This window comes from Protopterus annectens, chromosome 3.part0 (assembly GCF_019279795.1).
Source record: "Protopterus annectens isolate FY-2018-M chromosome 3.part0, PAN1.0, whole genome shotgun sequence".
In the NCBI taxonomy this organism is placed as follows: domain Eukaryota; kingdom Metazoa; phylum Chordata; order Ceratodontiformes; family Protopteridae; genus Protopterus; species Protopterus annectens.
Window position 1 is genome coordinate 1514812573 of NC_056731.1, and position 25530 is coordinate 1514838102.

At 37.2% G+C, this 25530-nt stretch overlaps 1 protein-coding gene across 2 annotated transcripts in view; it reads left to right on the forward strand.

The window, feature by feature from the left end:
* LYN (LYN proto-oncogene, Src family tyrosine kinase) overlaps window positions 1-25530 on the forward strand; it is an 821134-nt gene that overhangs the window by 337887 nt on the left and 457717 nt on the right. The window lies entirely within an intron of this gene.

The following is a 25530-nucleotide window of genomic DNA, read 5'->3' on the forward strand; positions in this document are numbered from 1 at the left end:
CTTAAGAAGCTACACTCTGGTGAGTAGGGATCTGTCATGGCCCCTTACCTAAGTGACTCCTGTAAAAATCTTGCACTTCCTGTTGAGAAAGAATTGCAGAATAAATATGTATTTATTTATTTATTTAGTTAGTTATTTACATTTGTTGACCAGGAATGTCCAACTGGACGCAGGTCCATTTTCAGCAGAGGCCCAAGGAGAAAAGCTCCACAAATTAAAATATTACAAACATATTTACAGATGAAAAACATAGTACATTCAGTAGATAACTAGCATCTGTTCCATCCACAAAGTCATAGCAGATATTAACAATTGTTACAACAAAAAGTTACTGCCGTATAATAAGTAGATAGGCATGGAAGTATCAGAGCATGCTGCAATCAAAGGTAGTTTGTGTGAATATACATTTTGTTTAATATAGAGTAAAGCCTATAAGTGTTAGAGTGAGTGTTGTAAACTGATGAAGCATATCCAGTTGTAAGGCTAAAGTTCCTTTTAACAGACCATCCTTGGTCTCTTTCATATTAGACGTTTGATGCTGTAGGCTGTTCTGAAAGTTGTGTCTTTGTTGTGGAAGTAAATAATGTTTACTGCTTTGGCAACAAAGCTTCTTTTATATAGTTGCATTTGTACTAAAGAAATACAAATGCTTATCTTGTTCTGCTTGCTACTACCAATCTCACTTGCATGTCTTCAAGTGAAGAATGTTTATATACGTGAATTGTTTTTCAGATGATTTTTTACTGTAATAAAGCCATAAAGCTGATGGTGCCAGAGGCATCTTGTAAGTTGCTTTGTTATGATGTTATTCCTTAAATTCCTTTTGTTCTTCGGTCGCAGTTGCTATGGAGACTTGCACAGTTTGACAGAATGGAGACTAATTAACTTTTCAGTTTTATTGCCATCTCCAATGTTTAGTGTACTCCGTAGCAAATAATAATAAATATATAAGAGCAAATAAGACAGTGTACACAGTAAGAGAGATTAGTTTCATCTTGCATTGGGCATTTACTTGCTGAACTTTCTATATCTTCTAAAACAGGGATACAACTAATAGAAGTTTGCTTAGCAGATCATACAGTTACATCAGGAATCTTAAAAAAACCTTGAACTGTAGGAGTGGTTACTGCCTAGAAACTGTAATTTTATTGTCCATTTTGGGTCAATTCCAAACTCCTTGATCTCTCTCTCTTAAAACCCTGCAGCCACGTAGTTTTGGCATCTTTCCAGGTTTGAAAGTTGTTGCTGAAGCACCTGCCAAGAAGAGAAAACGCTGAGAGAAGAAAGGAGCCACTTTTGAGATTTTAAGTATTTTCTTCTGATTTATTTCTTAGAAAAACTGCATTGCCGTCTACTTTTCGGCGTTTTATTGCTTGCAAAAGTTGATATCTGTGTTAGAAACAGTATTTAGAACATACCTAGAGCCTGTTTATTGCATTTTTTTTTGTTGCACTTAATTTAAAATCGTTTTTTCTCAAAATTGCATTTTACCTGCCTCTGACCTAGCACACGTGTTGGGGTCATTTATTGCACTGTTCTGACTAGTTTGCTACTTGTGTGTCTCTGCTATCCTTAAACAAAAACAAAAGAACAAAAAAAGTGCTATTGTTCCCACTTTCTATAATTTTAAAAAAAAGTTCAGTTACAGAGTTGCTGTTCTGAACTGTTTGTAAGTTTCTTGGAGGCCAGTGCTTACTTGGGCTAAAGGGAAGTCTCTGTGTTCACCAGTGGCAGTGGTTAACACTGAGCAGCCTGCCTGTCCCTGTAGGAGGGTTACTGCCTAGAAACTGTAGTTTTATTGGTCATTTTGGGTCAATTCCAAACACCTTGATCTCTCTTAAAACCCTGCAACTCTCTTTTTGCACGGTCTTGCACACAGAGCAGCATCGGGCAGCGCCGGTTAGCTGGGGTATACTATTCCTGGCTCCACAAAGTCTGCGCTGCAAATTTTCCATTAGAACTAGGCAAGCCTCAACTCAAGTGCTTCAGATCAACTGCTCTTATTGCAGCACTTGCATAACCCAAATTAGCACTTGTCCAAATCTCCTACACAGCACCATTATTTTCCAAATCTCCTAGACAGCACTATTATAATACAGCATAAGACCCTCGATTGTCCGCAAGACAAGTGAAATTTACTTTTCCAAGCATGTCCACAGGTCAGCTTCAGGTATACTCTCCAGTTCATCTGGTGGAATTGCGCATCCTGAGGCAATGTCACAACTGCCTCATGTATACAGACAACCCTCTCCTCTTACCTATAGACACAAACACTTGTGAGAGATGCAAATACACAGACTGACTGGAGGCTAAGCGCTCTCAACCCATGACTATAACAGACAGTCAAGAGGAGAAGAGACACACTAGCATCACACCACCAGTCACACATGGATCTACAAAACAAGCACCGGCAAAACATACACATAAATACACAAAAACATATTCGGAGGAACTAGGTACCAATCTGAAAAAGAAACAGTGCCCTCCAAAGCAGACAAGCAAGCAACCTGCACCTCCAAACACAAGCCAGAAAACACATAATTCACCTCAGCAGTGTGCCTCATGACAGCCCCTAAGGCAAAACATATATCATATAGTTCAATATCAGGGAATCCTATTCCACCATTTTCCCAACCTTTTCTGTGCCAATCAAAGGAAATACATGGTTTATTAGGATGCCAAAAAAATTAACTAGAATATTATTTATCTTCTTCATTATTTTGTGGTGGAGATAGTACTAAAGATTTGAAAGACAAACAATATTTTAGGGAGAAATATTATCTTAATAAGCATTATTCATTATTCCATGGTAAAGAAGAATGTGTTCCAATGTCTGACTCAACTTAAAATTGTATCAACAACCTTTTGGAAGTTTGTTTGCATCCTTTCTTTACTATTAGACACAATAGATACACCAAGGTATTTTATATGATTGCTGTTCCAATTGAAGCTAGAATATTTTCGTATTTTTTTAATGTTTTATTAATTAATGTACTTGTTCTATTATGATTAAATCTTAAGATTAAGATTTCTTCAAACTGACTCATGGAACTAATTATATATTCTAATGAATTTTCTATATTTCTTATTGTTAATAAAATATCATCAGCAACGTATTGAATCTTTAGTTCAAAATCTTCTTATTAGATATTGGATCTGACACTATTAGTAGAAGGTTCTATAGCTGAATCAAAATGTAAAGGTGGCAATGGACAGCCTTGTTTTGTGCGTTTTTGTAACTTAAATGAATTAGAAAGAAAATAAACTATTTTAACATAAGAACAAGTGTTACTGTATAACATAAAAATTAATGCAGTTAGCTCAGGTGAGAAATTATACACTTTAAAAGTTTTAAACAGGTATGACCAATTAACTCAGTCAAAAGCCTTATCTAAATTGAGACTAATGATAGGAAGTTTTTTTTATTTTTATTTGCATAGGCTATTAATGTATGTATTCTTGTTACTTTATCCTGTACTTGTCTGTTTAAAATAAACCCAGTTTGATCATTGTTAATTCATTTAGGTATAAGTGAATTAATTTTGTTAGCTAAACTGGCCATGAAAATCTTATAATCCACCTTTAAAAGTGAAATAGGCCTGTGTGATGAACACTTTGTAGGCTCCCTATCTGGTTTTAAAATAAGTGATATAATAGAATATTTCCATGATGGGGGAACTTCAGCAATTGCTTTTATTTCTCTGTAGACCTTATATAATATTTTAACTCCATCATACATTACTATTTTATATAGTTGTGGTATAAGACCATCTAAGTCCATTGTCTTATTTTTTAACTTTTTTATTTGAACTTCTATTTCTCTTAAAGTGAATGGTCTATCATTTTTGTATATTGATTATTATTTATATTTTCCATTAGAAAAGTGTCAACTATATCATCATTATCTTGGTTATTTGTATTATTAGTATATTTTCATAAATATTTTAAAGCCCTCAAGAATCCCTTTAATATCTGTTCTGCTTTCTTTTTTATTATTTATATGTGTTATAATTTCTTTGATATCATTAGTTTATTCATTTCCTTTGATCTAAGAGCAAATTTATACAGGCTTAAAGGTTATACTGAATATCCCTGAAGTTTAAGTTTTTCCAGGTTTATTGAAACTTTATGATTTAGAAATTTTTTATGTTCATCCTGACTGATAATGTCATGTGGTTTAAGATTTAACTTTAGTGTGTCTATTTTGACCTGTAGTGTAGTCAATTCTTTGTCCCATTCTCTTGTTTTACTAACATACCAGTTTGTAACTCTTCTATTTAAGAAAGCCTTTAGTGAAACCGAGACATAGGGGACCTACAGACACTTGACCTCACCCAGTTTGGCTTTGTAAAGGGCAGATCCTGCCTTTTGAACCTGGTTGACTTTTTCGAAACAGTCACTAGAGCCATTGATGAGGGCAAAGCAGTCCATACAGCCTACCTGGACTTGGTTAAGGCCTTGACACAATACCCCACTCAGGCATCATAGATAAGCTCAACAGCTTAAACGTTAACCGTTATGTCACTAGATGGGTTGCAAACTGGCTAAAGGACAGAACCCATAAAGTTAAAATCGCTGGACCAATGTCAGACTCAAAGCCAGTCACAAGTGGTGTCCCACAGGGATCTGTTCTGGGACCCCTCTTGTTCGGCATTTATTTCTCAGATGTTAAAGCAAACATGGGAGGGTTGTGGCCGACAAAGTTTGCAGATGACTGCAAACTAGGCGCCATAGTTGATACACCAGCGGACACATACATCCTACAAAAAGGCCTCACAGAAACGGACAACTGGTGCTGGAGTCACGGCCTTAAACTAAATGCCAAAAAATGTATAGTCATCCCCTTTGGGAAAACAAAGTAACCACAAATTATCACATAGACAGCAACCGACTGAGTACGGAAAAAGTAATCAGAGACCTAGGGACCCAAGTCGACAGTGACCTCTCATTTGACAGCCACGTTGCCAAAGTGGTTAGAAAAACATTCTACCTTGCACACCTCATCATGAAGGGATTCACATCCAGATCCAGGGATGTCATTGTACCCCTATACTCCTCCCTCATCAGACCCATGATTGAGTACAATGCCCCATTTGGTATGTATCTCACCCGGCATTTGCAACAGCTGGAGAGACCACAAAAGTACCTCACCAAGAGGATCAAGGGTCTCCAACATATGTCTTATTCTGACAGACTAAAGAAACTTCAGCTCTATTCAGTAGCATACCGCCTGCTCAGAGGTGATCTCTGCCTGACGTACAAGGCCATGTCCAATCAGGATCTGATGGACATGCTCCACCTCAAAAGATCCAAATCCATCAGGACCACAAGAGCTAAAGACTTAAACCTCGGCACAAGTATGAATAGGACATGCTGGAGGGATAGATTCATAACCCAGAGGCTTCCCATGCTTTGGAACAAGATCCCAGTTCATATTAGGCAGAGCCCCTCACTGACTCTCTTCAAGAGAAATCTTGATGAGTGGATGGGAGATCATAAGTTTACCCCAGGGGTCACATCTGTGTCACTGCTAGACAGGGGCACAGTAAATTAATTCTATTATATAAGGGGACCTTCATTGTGTCACTACTAGACAGATGCACAGTATTCTAATTTTATTCTGTACATTTTTGTACCATTTCATGGGGTGGCAAAAGCCACATCACTATGGCTAGGCTTACAAATGCCCTAGGGCAGATAGCCTAGTACTATACTATGAAACTATGAAACTATGAATCCCACAGGACAATGTCAGTTACTTCACTATTCATGTTTATTTCTAAGAAATTTTTGATCTCTTTAACATACCAATCCTTGAATCCTTTTATTTTAGTAATATATGCTGGTTATTTCCTTTGATGTATTAGACTGTCAGTTTTTAAAATTATATTAAAGATTATAGCTTTATGGTCTTATAATGGACATGAAACAATTGAAACTTCTCTGATATGTGATAGATTGTTTGAAACAATTTTATCAATATTTGTCTGTGTTCCATATCTATATGAATAATGAATAAATTGAAGTGAATCTGTTTACCCTAGATGATATATATCATTTAAATTCATTAGATTTACAAAATGTGTTAAAAGTTTGGCTGAAGAAGTAATTCTCAGCTTTCCATCTGCAGTGGAATCTTTGTCTGATAAACTGCAATTAAAATCACCAGCCATTATAACTTCACCTTTCATGTAATAGGCTATAGTTTATTTATTTTTTCTTTAACATTTGTTTACCAGAAAAGTCTGACTTGGAACAAAGTCAGTTTTCAGCGGAGGCCCAGGGAGAAATGCTCCAGACCTAGTGCTTAAGTAATTGTGCATCCTTAACACTAGCCCCTGGAATCCAATAAGAGTTCACCAATGTGTATAGTTTTATGTTACACTCAGTTATAACAATGCTTAACATACCATTTTTATCAACATAGTTATCTATTACTTTAGGCATTACTGGTGAGTTCATCCATAAAATGAGAGTGCCTCTTCTTTTAGGTCAAAAGCTAGAACCTGCTAAAACCAAATAATTCTTTAATGAAAGTTTATTTACATTTTTATTAAGTAATTGTGTTTTCTGTAGAAATGCTGTTTGAGCATTATGTAATTGCAAGTGTGTGAACAGTCTCCCCTCTTTACTGTATTATTCAATCCATTAATATTAACAGATATGCATTTAAAGTCAGACATTTATATAACAGAGAAAAAAATACACGTATAATCGCATTTATGTACAGAACTTATTATATACTTTATATATAACAATATGAGATTTTCAGCTATGGACAAAACATTTGAAACAAATAAAAAATTACCTAATGATATAACCCTAAAACATTCTATCATGGAATAATGTATTCCTAGTTTGTTGAAAAAGACAAACTACCTCTCAAACTCTCTATTAGAATAACAAAGGTTAACTCATGCTTCTGATTCATATTAATATGTCTCATATTTTAGTAGTCATCATCTTAAAAAAAGCCTATTAGTGAGTTTTTATGAATATAAAAAGTTAAACAGGTGTTCAGAATATTTATTATAAGTTGACCAAACTGAATATCTCTACAATCATCTTTCCGTGTACCTCACATTAACTCCCTATTCTAATATAGGAAAGGAGTCAGTTGTTATTTTCATATTTATTCATTTATAGATTAGATGATTTTATATTTTTTCCATTTTACTTACTATCTGTAAAGTTGTTCATAGGATCATAAGTTCATGCTAGGCTAACTGCCATTGTGAGCTATTCCAGGCACAGCCAATTAACCACTATGCCAACTTTCCACCCTTGTACAGATATTTATATTCTTTAACTATACACATATTTACTTATTCTGACCTCTTTCTGTTTGTATACTATGTTTTGAACTATTACTATATCCCTAGGTTTTATATTTTAGCTATAATCCCAGTGTAGATTGTTATATAACAGAACATTTATATTTACCCTTGTATTTTTGATACTGTTTAATGTAGTACTACTGTTAAAATCAGTCTTATTTTTTCTGTAATTATGTCTAATAGTATCTGAACAAACATCTGAAAAATCTTCCCCTTTAATATTCAAACTTCCCATAATAAATAGTTCTGAGATATTAAGTTTTGTTTCATTAAAAAGAGACAATAACAGAAAAGCACAATCCTAATTTTTTATCAAAAGTGTCATTCTATAGGCTAGTATATAAAGTATCCTTTTGGTATACTGCAAGCATTTAGAACTGTTTAATAACTGACAATGGTTTAGAATACAATTTACTGTCTTTTGCTTATTATCTAACTTGTATTCATTGACATCTTAGCATATGCTTCAAAACATTGTGATTATTTACTTGTAGACAGGAAGAAGTAATCTGGATAGTTGTTAGAATTTTAGAATTCCCGCAGCATAGCAAAATTGTTCATGATTCTAATTAAGCTGCTTCAAGCTAGTCTCATGACAATAGCTTGCAAATGAACAGTTTACCAGCTGCAGTTCACACAAAAATGTTTACAAGTGAATGCACCTCCACTCCACATACCAACCACGCAACCCCCTATAAACCACCAAGAAAACCAATATAAACCATTTGAAAGTATGTTAACCTGTAAAAAGCTATTGTATTTAAAGAAATAACATTTAATGATTCAATAAGCACTATTTGTATGAAATGTTTAATATAACATAGAATGTCATTTTTTAAAGGAGACATAGCAATATAAACTTGCATTAAAAGATTGACAGTTATGTGTGAGCCAGGTTTAACTTGTGAAAGTGTGAATGTTATTCAGATTATTTGATAACATTGCAATAATATCTTTTATATATGTAAGAAGTTATATTTTTATACTTTATATGATAGTATAACTTTTCTGGATGCTATTGCATATGAAGTATGCTGTCAGTAGTTTGACAGTGGTTTAGAATTCAGCTCACTGTCTGTTGCTTATTATGTAACTTGTATTATTTGACATCTTAGCATATGATTCAAAATCTCATGATTATTTACTTTAAGACAGGAAAAAGTAACCTGGACAGTTCATAGGATTTTCACAACTCCCACAGCATCACAAAATTGCTCATGACTCTAATTAAACTGCTTCAAGGTGGTCCTCATGACAAGGGCTTGCAAATGAACAGTGTATCACCTATAATTCACACAAAAATGTGCACAAGTGAATCCAAGCTACAACCAGTCCACACACCAACTGCTCAAACCACCGAGAAAACCAATATAAACCATTTGAAAATATGTTAACCACTAAAAGGCTATTGTATTTAAAGAATTAACATTTAATGTTTCAGTAAGTATTATTAATGTGAGATGTTTAATATATAGAAGACTGTTATTTTTTTTAAAAGAGACATAGCATATAAACTTGCATTAAAAGAATTACAGTTATGTGTGACCCAGGTTTAACTTGTAAAAGTATGAATGTTGCACTAATTATTTGATAACATCCTAATGATAACTTTTATATATGTAAGAAACTATATTATTATACTTTGTTTATAGCATAGTATAACTTTGCTCGCTGCTGTTGCATGTCAAGTATACTATCAGTAGCAAGCATTCAGAACTATGTAATAACTAACAGTGGTTTAGAATGCAACTCACTGTCTTTTGCTTATTATCTTACTTGTATTCTTTGACATGCTAGCATATGATTCAAAATATTATGGTTATTTACTTTTAGATAGGAAGAAGTTACCTGGAAAGTTCTTAGATTTTTAGAACTCCCGCAGCATCACAAAAGTACTCATGACTCTAAGTTGTTTCAGGTTGGTTTTCATGATAAGGGCTTTAAAATGAACAGTCCACCAGTTGCAATTCACAAAAAAGTCATCACAAGTGAATCCAAGTCACCTCCACACCACACATCAATCCCTCAAACCCTTCCAAACCACCAAAAAAACAAAAAAACTCTAAAGATCTCTATCACTAAAAAGTTGCATTGCACTTTAATAAATAACATTTAATGATTCAGCAAGCACTATTTGTATGAGATGTTTCATGTAAAGCAGACTGTAATTTTTTAAAAGGAGACATAGCAGGTAAACTTGCATTAAAAGAATGACAATTATGTGTGATCTAGGTTTAACTTGTAAAAGTGTGAGTGTTACTCTAATTATTTTATGTCATTCCAATAATAACTTTTATATATGTGAAAAGCTATATTTTTTATACTTTGTTTATAACATAGCATGTCCTTCCTGGGTGCTATTGCATGTCAAGTACACTATCAGTAGCACATTTCTTCTTTCGGCTTTTCCTTGTTAGGGGTTGCCACAGTGGATCACCTGGCTGCTCATGATTGGCAGTGGAGTTTTGCGGTGTCAAGTTGACAGCCCGGCACCCAACCTTCCACAGAAGGCACACACACTCATGAACTCAAACCTGGGGTCAATTTAGAGTGTCCAATCCACTTACAGCATGTCTTTGGGATGTGGGAGGAAACCGGAGCACCCGGAGGAAACCCATGTGACCACAGGGAGGACATGAAGACTCTGCACAGAAGGCACACCAGCTGAGGATCGAACTGGAGAACTTCTTGCTGTGAGGCAGCAACGCTAACGGCTGCACCATCAAAGCCGCCCACTATCAGTAGCACACTACTAGACCATTTTAAGAACCCACAATGTAAATCAACATGCTTCTTTAGTGTCATTTGTTGCATCTTGTATTATATTTAATAGTACATTACTCAACTATGTCAAGATATCAGAAAGTGTACCACCTAACATAAATTTCATCATAATAATGACTAACTTTTAATAAGATGAATACTTTAACCTTTTTAAACTCAAAGTGAAAAGAAGTGGCTTTAATTTTGTGTGGAACTAAAGGAATCAAACTCTAACATTTTAAAAATACAACTAACAATTTAAAGTAGGGAAAGAAAAAACTAAATGATTTACTTTGTAAAAAGTAATGCGCAGCACCTGTCCATAAGTATTCAAGCACTTATTTAAATTAATAAGAATTCATAACTATGAAATACATTGATTTTCATTTATCATTTAGCTTTTTTACTGTTTTTGTCTTTTATTAACATCTCTTATTGCATTTGTCTTCAAAGAAGTTGATAGATTCCAGTCCATTTCTTCTGTTTTTCCTCGGATTTATTTTTCTGTATAAAGTCCATTGCATCTTCCAAGGTATTAAAAATCTTTTTTCCTTCTGGAAGGCGAATCCTTATTTTGATGGAAACAAGATTTGTGCTTTAATATTATTTTTCTTTAAGCTTTTAACAAATAGCCCACATGCTTTATTTTTGGACATCACTAATGAAGAATAGTCATTGTCTAGTCTTATAGTATTTCCTTTCATTTTAGCTGGATAATTAGTCCATACAGCTTTTAAGACTAAATCCTTATCTTGACTTGAGGAAAAATCTTACTATCACTTAGCTTGATGAAAGTGTTTGTTTTTTTTTAAAGATGAGTTTTCATAAGATCATAGGAGATTACTATTGACTATCCACCTAGAGGTCATTTAAAACCTAGCCATTTTGACCTAATGTAATACTGTAGAAGTACTAGTCAATACCCAAAATTATATTTAGTGATGACTGCCCATGTTGTTGAAAAGATTCACTCAGCACTTCAACTTGGTTTTTACAGTCCTTTTTAAAATTGTCCATTTTGCTTTCTAATTTGTCTACCTTTACAGATAACTCACTGTTACTCAGTATAGCCTATATATCTTTTTTCATAAGATCATAGGATCATAGGATCATAGGAGATTACCAGGCTATTTGGTCATTTTAAGGTTAGCCATTTCAACCCAATGTAATACCATATAAGTACTAGTGAATACCCAAAATTACATTTAGTGATGACTTCCCATTTCCAGGAGGGTTGTGGGCACTATTCCCAGTAAGAATTTACAGTCCCCCATCCACTTGTCGAGGATCCTCTTGAACAGTGTAATAGAATGGCTCTGTTTCACATGAATTGGAAGCCTGTTCCAAAGTCACTGGGAGATAAATTTGCCCCTCCAGCATGTCCTATTTAAGTCACAGACCATATTTAAGTCCCAGGAATGGGTAACTGTAGAACCATTTGATTTATTGATATTCAGTAAGTTCATGAGGTTTGGGTCTTAGGTTGCTCTGTAGGCCAGGCATGAGTCTCCCCAAGAAGTCTATACCATATGGAATATAGTGACAGGGACTTTAGTCGGTCCGTGTAAGGCACATGCTGGAGGCCCTTGATATTCTTTATTAGAAGCCTTGGATGTCTCTCTAATTGTTGCAGGTGCTTAGTATGGTATATACTGAATGGGACATTATGCTCAATTATGGGATGGATACGTGCCAAGTATTGAGGGGGTTGTAACTTCTTTTGCTCTTGAGGTGATACTTTACTAATCAAGTGAGCTATGTGGAAAGCTTTCCATACAATGGTTGACATGTGATGGTCAAAGTTAAGTTTCCAGTCAACTTGTGATCCCGGGTCCCTTACCACTTCATGGGTACTTAGGGTATTGCTGTTGATTTGATAGTATGAAGGGACATTGTTTGTGCCAAAGGGAATGATGATGCATTTCTTTGCATTCAGCTTGAAACCGTGACTAATACACTAGTTGTTGGTCTGTGTGATACCCTTGTGCAGTATACTGACATCATTTGGAGATTCAATGATTGCACCTAGTTTGCAGTCATCTGTAAACTTGGTCAGCCACAACCTTTTAGTTTTGACCTGACCTTCTGAGAAATATGTACCAAACAGTGGGGGGGGGGAGCCCCAGCACTGACCCGACCCCTGTGGCACCCCACTGGTAATAGGTCTGCTGCTTGATGTGGAGTCACCCCCTTTAATAGTGCGTGTCTGGTTTGTGAGACATTTGGTAACCTATCTTTTTCATATACTGTCCTGTACACTGTGTTTTGAGTAGTTCATTCTGAGACAATTAGTTCTTTCTAGTTTTCTTGGCAAGAAAAAGCAATTAAAAGAGTTCCAGACTTGTTATTTTTTTTTAATAAATCTTTCAAAAGATCTTCAACTATAAATCCATCAAGTTTTGAAATGTTCTGTTTGAGGTTTCTAGTAAAAATCCTGTCAGAGATGTTAAAATGAAGCAGAGCTAAAAAAACAGTGCTCTTAACTGCTCACCATCCTGACAACTCCAACAAATGCTGATAAAACCAAGAATTCACAGAAAAAATGCTAAAAGCTCAGATATCTGTAGAAAGCATTGTATTCCAAAACACAGTGGTGGAATATGTCATGTGATGGCCAAGTCCTTTCTAAAAGCCACATTTAAAGAAACAGGAATTAAATTTTGCAAGGTAGAACTTTTAAACACAATACATTTACAACAAGTTCCCTCTTTACATTTTATATTTAAAAGGGTTGGGAGGGTGGCCTAATGGTTAAGGTGTTTGCCTTACAAACACAAGGTACAGGGTTTGAATCTCACAGGGGATAATTGGCTAGGCTTAAAATGGCTCGCAAGGGCAGTTAGCCTAGTACTAATCTATGAACCTACGGACCTATGAAAAAGCAATAAATTTTGCATAAAACCATGAAAAACATCAAACTGTGTATCTAACTAATGCCTTCAACTTTAATAAACATGCAATTGATGTTTGTTCATTTAGACCTGGCAGATTCCTTGCATTAAAGCAGAGCTGCCAGTACAGTTCTCTTTTTTTATAAGCAGTTATATGAGTTCCACTAAACTTTATTTACGATACCTGAATGATACCTTTGTTTTATGGCATGATAGTAAAGAAAGAATAACAGCCTTTACAGAATATATAAATACTACAACAGATTTTTTGCACTTTACATATGAAGTGAATGAGGTGAATATAGCCTAGTTAGATATTTGGCTATGTAAGGATGTTATAAATAGATGGTTTACATCTCAAATTTTTAGAAAAGCAACACATTCAAATGCCTTCTTACACTTTACCAGTGCCCACTCCCATATACAGAAGAAGGCAAGTAAAAGGGCAATTTGTAAGAGTGTCACAAACGGTTACACTCTATAATGATTTTTGGGATGAATACATGCTTCTAAAAGCAATGTTTAATACTAGAAGATATACAAATGACTTTGTAGAAAATCTGACGTAATGAATAAAAGAGAACATGGTTATTTCATGCCTGTGCTACATTCCCAGTGAGATGATGTAGTTAGAATAACAAGGATGCAGGACACAAGTACAAGTAATGGAAATTTGACTACAATAACAATGAATGTTACAAGAATGCATTTGTTACTATGTACAATGTAGATAGTCAGTTTGTTAGATGAGTCTTTGGAAAAAATGGTCAGTTCTTAAGGAAGGCAGGCAAATAACACAGAAATTATGTGAGAAGCCAGTTGTGGTGTATAGAAAAGTTAGAAACATGAGAAATATATTGGACGATTTTTCAAAGGCTATAAGTTGTAGTAACAAAAAAATGAACATGGGCAAGTGTGGGAGATGCACTTATAGTAAATACATTCTTTAAGGTGAACAACTCCGTATTAATTCACAGTTATTTAAGCTGTTAGAAAATTATAAATGTAATAATGCTGGGGTGGTGTATGTGGCTGTGTGTCAGTCTCCCCCTGGATTTTATATAGGTAAGACTGAAAGAAAATTAAACGATAGAGTGTACGAACATCTATATGACATTAAGAAGAAGAAAGATGCAAACACCCTTTCCAAACATATTCAAGAGTATCCAGGACATGGTTTTAAGTCAGCATTCTAGAGAAAGTGACCCAAAATATAAGAGATTGGACTTAGTCTCTCCTATTAGAAAAAAGAAAGCTGTACTGGTAGCTCTGCTTTACTGCAGTGAATCTGCCAGGTCTAAATGAATAAACATAAACTGCATATTTATTAAAGTTGAGAGCATTAGTTAGATAAATAATGGTCACCATCTTGGCTATGCCCCAATTTTTGGCTTCTCTCATGAGACATTAAATTAATATGAGGGAGAAGAGATAAAGCCACAGTTCTGCAAAATCCCAGGAAAAGGTAGGAGTTGCCAGTTTAGTCTTCTAAGAAAAGTAGAATGCATGTATAATGAAATTACATCATAAAAAAGTAAGGGGTGCTATAGGTAGAGGTTCTTCGGTTGGGTTTTTCCTGACAGGTGTACCATCTGTGCCGAATCCACATTTCTGATCTGTGTTCTCATGATTTTCCTTCAGGTGCTCTGGTTTCCTCTCTCATTTCAAAGAAATTTAGTAGATGGATATTGCCCATAGGTGTGAGTGCATATGTGTGTTGTGATATGGAAGCTAGATCTCGCAACTAACTTCTATTTGCAATTTAGTGGATGGTGGGCAGACCCGGCAATCTTCTTCTCTTTCCAACTCAGTATGTGATGGTTACTGTCCGTGACTGGCTGGAACTAGTAGGAGAGAGAGCGAGAGAGAAGATATAATGGTAATACACACACACACACACACTATATATATATATATATATATATATATATATATATATATATATATATGTGTGTGTGTGTGTCTGCTCAAAGTGATCTAAACAGCATAATATCAACAGTTAAAATGTTGACAGAAAATCTGTAAAATACAAAATATCAACAAAATCAGAGTTATAGCAGGGAAGGGTGTATGCACTTTCCCAGCAGTTGTGAAGCCTTGGACTTGGTATTAGCAAGGAGAGTGGTGTGCAGTGGGCAAACTTACCTGCAAAAACATTGGCTTGTTGATGTGTATTTAATATTTTTGTTGACATAGTACATCCATTTATATATTTACTTTTATTTATTTTTGAATAGCCACTTATAAGTGTTGACAGTGGTATAGGCTGAGATTTCATTCATGGTGGGATACCCATGGCATGAATATTTCATCTTCCAACATGATAGTTGGTTTGCTGAACATTTAATTTATAAGAATTCTTGGCTGTTTCCTTAAAGTAAGCGGGATATGAACACATAGGTACTTCACAGTTGTTTTATAACATTTGAATATTGCATGCTTATCTGTTCTAATGGAGGGTACTTAGTGCTAGATTATCTAAATTCATGTACCCTGAAAGTCCAGAAAGTGTCAAAGTATGATAAGATCATTAGAAGCTACTGAAACACATTTGACAGGATTAATTAAAAAAATCATGAGTCATGGTCAAATAATGGGAGTTTTTTTGTTCCACTAGCAATAGTATCACATAGTCATTGACAGCAGAATTATCTGTACAAGAAGCTCTAAGAAAATGATGTTTTAAAATTTGTTGCCAGATCAATCCCCTATGAGTCATGAAAATTATTTTCCAGGTATTATAGTTCTCTATATTTAATTACTTGTAATCAAAAGCTTAAGTTCCTATAGTCACAACTGAACATTGTTTGAGCCAGTACACTAAGATATTAGACATCATCGTAGTGTTTTTGCATGGTCAGGAAGGCAGCCCCCTAGTATCCTCATATCCACCTATTTTATTATTATTAAAGTCTCTGCATCTTTCAGAAAGCATGATCACTAATAGATATAGTGCTAACCTTTCTTCTTTCTTTGGGACTCTGTAAGCTTGTCAACACATTGTTTCTGTATGGGATATGCAATAACATATGAACATCAATTTCCTCTTTCCAAGTACCGAAGCTTTAGCAAACATAATACAAATAATAGTGTAATGAATAATGGACTGTTCAGGCACTGAACATTTATATGCATTAAATGGAAATCAATTATTCAATTTATTAAAGACATTTCTGAGTCTCTTATTCAATTTATTGCATTTATTAATTTTCATTTGTTGACTTGATAAGTCCAACTGCGTGTAGAACTCCTTTTCACTGAAGCCTTGAGGAAAAAAGTTCAATCGCTACAATATGTGGATTATAACAGGTAATTTTAACATCAGTGTTATCTTTGACAGTACAATATTAGAAAATGATAGACAGTAGCGTATTAAATTGGTTCACATTACAAAAGTATAGTGAATTAAAATATACATTCATACTAAACCAATCACAATATTATGCTGAAATGGTTTATATTATATACAAACATTTATAGTAGAACAAGTATAAGCATTGGTATGTATAACTAAACATATACACCTACACTAAAGTGGAAGTTAGACAAAGTAATAGGTTGTGTTAAGATAATGTACCCTTAATGGGGTTAGATAGTAAGTCGAATGTTTTAAGTATAACAATGATAGTTCCACACAGTTATGCGAGAAAGTGCTAGTCTAAGAATAGAGATATAGCAGGCTTACTGTAAATGTATCAGTTCTATGATATGATTCAGGCATATACATTAAAGTAAGACCTTGCACATTAGGAAAAATGCAAACTGGAGTTCTAACTGGAGTTCTAATCAAGGGTGCCTTCTTTTTGATGTCAGCATAGTACTTTTTGGTACTTTTCTTCAAAATGAGAAGATAAAAGGATTTCCTATCAATTAGTTTAATCAGGAAATAATTTTGCTGTTTCTGGATGATCTTTGACTGTCTCTAATGCATTGCGATTCTCACATGCAGAAGCTCTGGGTGCTTCTTTAACACTGATCTGATATATCTGTTTAAATTACACTCACTCCTACCAAGTCTAGGGTTCTGGCCTTGATATGTCTGGATATTTCCTTGTCATCTTCTTTAAATTTTACTGCTACAATAAATTGCAGATCATTTATCAAATACATTATTTCTTTCCTGTATAGTTGGAAAAATTCATAATTTCTGTTTAAATAAAATAATTAAATTAAAATGATGTATAACATTAATACTACTGTCCAACAAAGAATGTTATACAGATCATAGTAACACCTGGTAAATCTTATTAATTTTTTATGGTGCCTCAAGTGGTCCCAGAGTTGACAACTATCATTTTACTAGTTGCTATAAACACTAACATGTTCTAATTCCAGACTTTATATTATATTCATTGTCAGACAATATAAAGCATAGCTTTTTTCAATTTGACCAAGCTAGATAAGAAAAGCTCTTCAATTCCTAGACTCCATTTTTCAGTTGAACAAGACATCTAACTCAGAATGTCTATTGACATCCATATCAGTTTGATTCAACAATCACAAATTAATTAAACAGTCTTATAGTACATAAACACCATATTAATCAGTTAAACTTATTGTTCTTTTCTCTCCTTCAGTTCATAGGTTCATAGGTTCATAGGTTCATACTAGGCTATCTGCCCGAGGGCATTTACAAGCCTAGCCCATCGTTTTGTGGCTTAGGCCACCCCTTTAGTATGGGGAACTATACCCATTATTTTTCTGTGCCTCTGTCGAGCAGTGACACTGAGGTAATCCCTGGGGTATATCTGCGATCTCCCATCCATTGGTCAAGATTTCTCTTGAACAAGGCCAGCGAGGTGCTCTGCCTCACATGTACCGGGATTTTGTTCCACAGCATAGGGAGTCTTTGGGTGATGAATCTATCCCTCCAGCACGCCCTATTAATAGCCGTGTCAAGGTTTAAGTCTCCCGCCTTGTGGCTCTGATGGATCTAGATTTTTGAGGTGAAGCATATTCATCAAATCTGGGTTTGACATGGCCTTGTATGTTAGGCAAAGGTCACCTCTGAGCAGCGTAAGCGACTGAATAGAGCTGGAGTTCTTTCAGTCGGGCAGCATAGGACAGATTTTTGAGACCCTTTATCCTTTTGGTGAGGAACTTTGTGGCCTCTCCAGCTGCTGCAAGTGTCGGGTCAGATACATTCCGAATGGGGCATTGTACTCAATCATTGGTCTGATGAGTGATGAGTAAAGGGAGACTATGACCTCCCTTGATCTAGATGAGAATCCCTTCATGATAAGGTGGGCAATGTAGAAGGTCTTCCTAACTACTTTAGCTACATGGGTGTCGAATGACAGACTACTATCAACCTGGGTCCCCAGGTCCCTGATAACTTCTTCTGTGCTCAGTGGATTGCCACCTATTTGGTAGCTAGGTAACCTTGTTTTTCCCGAAGGGTATGACTATGCATTTTTGGCATTTAACTTTAGGCCGTGGCTCTGGCACCAGTTATCCGCTTCTGTGAGACCCTTCTGAAGGATATCTGTGTCAGATGTGTTTTCTACTATGGCGCCCAGTTTGCAGTCATCTGCAAACTTTGTCAGCCATAACCCTCCTGTGTTTGCTTGTACTGGAAAAGTAGATGCCAAACAAGAGTGGGCCCAGGACTGAGCCCTGTGGGACACCACTTGTGACAGGCTTTGAGTCTGACATGGCGCCAGCAGCTCTGACCCTGTGGGTTCTGTCACTCAGCCAGTTTGCAACCCATCTTGTGATGTATGGGTTGACATTTAAGCTGATGAGTTTTTCAATGATACCCGAATGGGGTATTGTATCAAGGCCTTAGCCAGATCGAGGTAGGCTGTATGGACTGCCTTTCCTCATCAATGGCTTTGGTGACTGTTTCAAAAGTCAACCAAGTTTAAAAGGCATGATCTGCCTTTGACAAAGCCAAACTGGGTTGGATCCAAAGTCTGCAAATTCCCTATGTCTTTATTTATGAGGTCCATTATGATCCTCTCCATGGCTTTGCAGATAAGGCTTGTCAAGCTAATGGGCCGGTAATTTCCAGGGTCGGTGGAGGCACCGCCTTTGTGAAGTGGTACCACAGTTGCAGTGCGCCACCCCTGGGTACGTATCCAGAGGTAAGACTTTGATTAAACAGCTGTCCTAGCTGTGGGTTTAATTCCTCATTGAGTTCATGGAGCACACAGCCGGGGACACCATCAGGTCCCATGGATGCTGTGTTTTTTGCTTTGGAGAGAGCAGTTCTCACTTGGGCGCTGGAGATGTTTGGGGGCTGCAATCGCTTGGTATAGATATCTCTCCTTTGGGGAGGGGAGAAGTTTGCACTGAACCTGTCAGCCAGTATGTTGGCAATGTCTGTAGGATCAGTAATCTTCACATCATTTTGAACTAGTTTGAGCATATCTGGGAGTTTCCTCCCAGGTTTCTAACATAGCTAAAGAAGGCCTTATGATTGTCTTTTGAGTCTTTAGCTATTTTTCTCTCGAAATTTGCTTTGGATGATTTTATGAGAGCTCTTAGTTTTTACTTATAGTGATCAAGGGTGTCTTACCTTTTAAGGATTTTGCTCTATCTTGTAGTAGCTTCCTCCTTTGTTGTAGAGTTTGTTTATGGCTGGGGTCCACCAGACTGGATGCTTGCCTTTGGTACAAAGAGTCTTTGTTTTGCTTGGGATTGCCTTATCCATGCAGTCCTGCAGGTGCTGGTAGAAGGCATTTGTAAGTGATTCAGCTGCTTGAGTACTGTTTTCCGCCGCTCGGGGCCTTAAAGGAGACCACACTAGTCTTTAGAAGTGTGAAGTCGGCTTTTGAGAAGTTCTTTACTGTGGTCTTTTTATTTCAGGTGGGGTGGGATGAGGACCTCCAGCGAGATTAGTTTGTGGTCTGATCTCACCAGTGAGGGTACACCTCCGTGTTGAACATTGTGCTCCCATGTTCGTGATGATGAGATCAAGTATGTTATCTCCTCTTGTGGGATGGTGACTAGTTGTTCCATGGCATTTGAGTTTATGAATTCCAGGAACTTTTGGGCTAGGGTGTTTGGGCTTGAGTAGTGTTCCCAGTCTATATTAGGGTAATTGAAGTCACCTAGTATGATGGTGTTTGGTGATACATTTATCCCTCTAGTGTTTTCAGGAAGGCCATGTGAGGTTCCTGAGTTTGTGAGGGTGGCCTGTAACATGCTACAATTTGCAGAGCAGTCTTGCCTATGGTTAATTGCACCTGGATGGTCTCCGATGCATCGTATGCGTTGCCACCAGTCTTGAGGTGTGGGTGTCCTTGATGAATATGGATACCCTCCTTTCTTGGTATTGTCCAGATTTTGGGGCCGGAACGCATGATATGAGGTAAAACCTGATAGCCTGGGTGCTCTCAGGCGCCTTGAACCAGGTTTCTGTCACAGCACAGACATCGATGTTCTCCATACTGAGAAGGGCCTCGAGTGCGTGCATTTTGAGATTTAGACTTCTGGCATTGAGCAGCATTACCCTTAGTTTTTTTCCTTCTTTGTGTTCTAGGGTGGTAGGTTTAGAATTTGAGCCTTGCCTAAAAAAGGCACTATGGGGGTGGCAAGAGCCTTTGCCAATATCCCGAATCCCAGGGGTGACAGGTGCAAGCCGCCCCTTGCGAAGCAGCGTGGCTTGTCCAGCATGTCATCCCAGGCAGACAGACACTGGATCCCCTTTGAATGACACCAGTGTTTAAGCCAATTGTTAAAGCTGATCATCTTATCTCTGTATTGTGGCATCATTCTTGGTGAAGGTAGGATACTGCTCAAGGTCAGGGTCATACCTGTCTGGGCTACATAATCAGAGAGCTCCACAATGTCTCTTTTCATGTAGTCCAAGGAGGTACGCCTCAGGTCGTTTACACCAGCGTGCACAATGACTGAATCATATTTGTACCTGCTGTTGAGAGACCTGAGTGCTTGCGTTATGTGGCGGATTCTAGCGCCCGACAGGCAGCTTACTGTGACCTTCTCCTTACTCAGTCTGGTGAGCGGGACGCCAGTGTGTCTGACTATGGAGTCACCAATGACTAGTGTGTCTGGCATTGTGTTTGGCCTTAAGGGCTGTGACTGTTTGACACTCTGACTGTGAGGTCTATGTGTTGCAGGTGTTGTGTTCTGAGGTGGTGGTTGTTTGGGTGTCTGCTTTGGTGGCCTCTGCTGTTTTGGTAGATTTTTGATCAGAGCCTCCGAGTATGTCTTTGTGTGTTTATGTGTATGATTTGAGGTTGTAATGGTAATATGTGAGACTGGGTCTATAGTGTGTGTGGTAACCTTCTCCTCCTGACTGGTCTTGCCAGTCCTATGTTGAGAGAGCTCAGCCTCCAGTTTGGCCGCAGTAGTTGCATCTCTCGCATGTATTTGTGTTTTGTGGGAGGAGGAGAGGGTTGTTCAGGTACATGAGGCAATTGTAACATTGCCTCAATATTCCCAGGTTCACCAGCTGAGCAGGAGAGGACACTAGCAACTGATCCCTCGACATGCTAGAAGGAATAGACAAAAAACTTTAAAAAGATTCCGGGGACGGGTGACCGAGAAATGGGAAGATGCCTTTTTGGGGTACTATCTATGACAAGAGTGCCGTATCAAGGTAATAAGTACTGTAGGAGCAAGTGCTACGCTTAACAGATAGAGAATAGTCTACTTGGAGTCAAGTAGAGATGATCTTTTAATTATAGGATACGCTGATTAGATCAGTAGTATAGTTCGAGGAAGGTAGTTTTAAGGGAAAATTTGAAGAGTGGACTTTAGGTAGCCCGGATAGTTTAAACCTGCTTAACCGGGCGCTGCCCTAGTGTGCAACAGTAGCAACTCCGCTTAAATCGGCTAAATCGCTAAAACGTGCTTTATAGCAGGGGGCTGGAAAAGACAGGAAATGATCCAAATTGGCCAACAAACCACAAGTCACTGCCCTAAACCACTCCTCCGAGGACAAATGAAGGAGTTATGGAAATGACCCCTAGTGGCCAATAAAACTACAGTTTCAAGTCAGTAACCACCTCTCCGGGGCAGGGAAGCTGCTCAATGTTAGTCACTCCCACTGATAAACACAGAGACCCTCCTTCAGCCCAAGCAAAATGGCCTCACAGAAACTTTCAAACAGTTCAGGAACAGCAAGCCTGTAACTGAACTTTTTAACTCTCAGAAAAGTGGGAAAAAGCAAGATTTTTTTTTTGTTTTTGTTTTTACAGAGATAGCAGAGGTTCACAAGTAATATCAAGTTATAATAGTGCAGTAAATGACCCCACACAAGAGTGCTAGGTCAAGGACAGAAAATATGCAAGTTTTAAGAAAAAACGATTTAAAATTAAGTGCAAACAGGAAATTCAGCAAACAGCTTTTGGTTGTGCTCTAAATACAGCTACTAATACAGAAATCAAGTTTAACAAGCCAGAAAATGCTCAAGCTAGGCAGCTATGCAGAAAAACTTAGCAAATAAACAGAGAAAAAATACTTAAAATCTCAAAAGTGGCTCCTTCTTCTCTCAGCGTTTTTTCCTCTTGGAGGGTGCTTCACCAACAGCCAACAAGCCTGAAAAGACGTCCAAACCACGAGGCAACTAGGTTTTAAGAGAGGAAGATGAAGGAGTTATGGAAATGACCCCTAGTGGCCAATAAAACTACAGTTTCAAGTCAGTAACCACCTCTCCGGGGCAGGGAAGCTGCTCAATGTTAGTCACTCCCACTGATAAACACAGAGACCCTCCTTCAGCCCAAGCAAAATGGCCTCACAGAAACTTTCAAACAGTTCAGGAACAGCAAGCCTGTAACTGAACTTTTTAACTCTCAGAAAAGTGGGAAAAAGCAAGATTTTTTTTTTGTTTTTGTTTTTACAGAGATAGCAGAGGTTCACAAGTAATATCAAGTTATAATAGTGCAGTAAATGACCCCACACAAGAGTGCTAGGTCAAGGACAGAAAATATGCAAGTTTTAAGAAAAACGATTTAAAATTAAGTGCAAACAGGAAATTCAGCAAACAGCTTTTGGTTGTGCTCTAAATACAGCTACTAATACAGAAATCAAGTTTAACAAGCCAGAAAATGCTCAAGCTAGGCAGCTATGCAGAAAAACTTAGCAAATAAACAGAGAAAAATACTTAAAATCTCAAAAGTGGCTCCCTTCTTCTCTCAGCGTTTTTCCTCTTGGAGGGTGCTTCACCAACAGCCAACAAGCCTGAAAAGACGCCAAACCACGAGGCAACTAGGTTTTAAGAGAGGAAGATGAAGGAGTTATGGAAATGACCCCTAGTGGCCAATAAAACTACAGTTTCAAGTCAGTAACCACCTCTCCGGGGCAGGGAAGCTGCTCAATGTTAGTCACTCCCACTGATAAACACAGAGACCCTCCTTCAGCCCAAGCAAAATGGCCTCACAGAAACTTTCAAACAGTTCAGGAACAGCAAGCCTGTAACTGAACTTTTTAACTCTCAGAAAAGTGGGAAAAAGCAAGATTTTTTTTTTGTTTTTGTTTTTACAGAGATAGCAGAGGTTCACAAGTAATATCAAGTTATAATAGTGCAGTAAATGACCCCACACAAGAGTGCTAGGTCAAGGACAGAAAATATGCAAGTTTTAAGAAAAAACGATTTAAAATTAAGTGCAAACAGGAAATTCAGCAAACAGCTTTTGGTTGTGCTCTAAATACAGCTACTAATACAGAAATCAAGTTTAACAAGCCAGAAAATGCTCAAGCTAGGCAGCTATGCAGAAAAACTTAGCAAATAAACAGAGAAAAAATACTTAAAATCTCAAAAGTGGGTCTCTTCTTCTTTCAGCGTTTTTCCTCTTGAGGGTGCTTCACCAACAGCCAACAAGCCTGAAAAGACGCGAAACCACGAGGCAACTAGGTTTTAAGAGAGGAAGATGAAGGAGTTATGGAAATGACCCCTAGTGGCCAATAAAACTACAGTTTCAAGTCAGTAACCACCTCTCCGGGGCAGGGAAGCTGCTCAATGTTAGTCACTCCCACTGATAAACACAGAGACCCTCCTTCAGCCCAAGCAAAATGGCCTCACAGAAACTTTCAAACAGTTCAGGAACAGCAAGCTTGTAACTGAACTTTTTTAACTCTCAGAAAAGTGGGAAAAAGCAAGATTTTTTTTTTTTTGTTTTGTTTTTACAGAGATAGCAGAGGTTCACAAGTAATATCAAGTTATAATAGTGCAGTAAATGACCCCACACAAGAGTGCTAGGTCAAGGACAGAAAATATGCAAGTTTTAAGAAAAACGATTTAAAATTAAGTGCAAACAGGAAATTCAGCAAACAGCTTTTGGTTGTGCTCTAAATACAGCTACTAATACAGAAATCAAGTTTAACAAGCCAGAAAATGCTCAAGCTAGGCAGCTATGCAGAAAAACTTAGCAAATAAACAGAGAAAAATACTTAAAATCTCAAAAGTGGCTCCTTCTTCTCTCAGCGTTTTTCCTCTTGGAGGGTGCTTCACCAACAGCCAACAAGCCTGAAAAGACGCTCAAACCACGAGGCAACTAGGTTTTAAGAGAGGAAGATGAAGGAGTTATGGAAATGACCCTTAGTGGCCAATAAAACTACAGTTTCAAGTCAGTAACCACCTCTCCGGGGCAGGGAAGCTGCTCAATGTTAGTCACTCCCACTGATAAACACAGAGACCCTCCTTCAGCCCAAGCAAAAATGGCCTCACAGAAACTTTCAAACAGTTCAGGAACAGCAAGCCTGTAACTGAACGTTTTTAACTCTCAGAAAAGTGGGAAAAAGCAAGATTTTTTTTTTTGTTTTGTTTTTACAGAGATAGCAGAGGTTCACAAGTAATATCAAGTTATAACAGTGCAGTAAATGACCCCACACAAGAGTGCTAGGTCAAGGACAGAAAATATGCAAGTTTTAAGAAAAACGATTTAAAATTAAGTGCAAACAGGAAATTCAGCAAACAGCTTTTGGTTGTGCTCTAAATACAGCTACTAATACAGAAATCAAGTTTAACAAGCCAGAAAATGCTCAAGCTAGGCAGCTATGCAGAAAAACTTAGCAAATAAACAGAGAAAAAATACTTAAAATCTCAAAAGTGGCTCCCTTCTTCTCTCAGCGTTTTTTCCTCTTGAGGGTGCTTCACCAACAGCCAACAAGCCTGAAAAGACGCTCAAACCACGAGGCAACTAGGTTTTAAGAGAGGAAGATGAAGGAGTTATGGAAATGACCCCTAGTGGCCAATAAAACTACAGTTTCAAGTCAGTAACCACCTCTCCGGGGCAGGGAAGGTGCTGAATGTTAGTCACTGGCACTGATAAACACAGAGATCCTCCTTCAGGCCAAGCATAAATGGCCTCACAGAAACTTTTAAAGTGTTCAGGAAAAGCAAGCCTGTAACTGAACTTTTTAACTCTCAGAAAAGTGGGAAAAAGCAAGATTTTTTTTGTTTTTGTTTTTACAGAGATAGCAGAGGTTCACAAGTAATATCAAGTTATAACAGTGCAGTAAATGACCCCACACAAGAGTGCTAGGTCAAGGACAGAAAATATGCAAGTTTTAAGAAAAAAACGATTTAAAATTAAGTGCAAACAGGAAATTCAGCAAACAGCTTTTGGTTG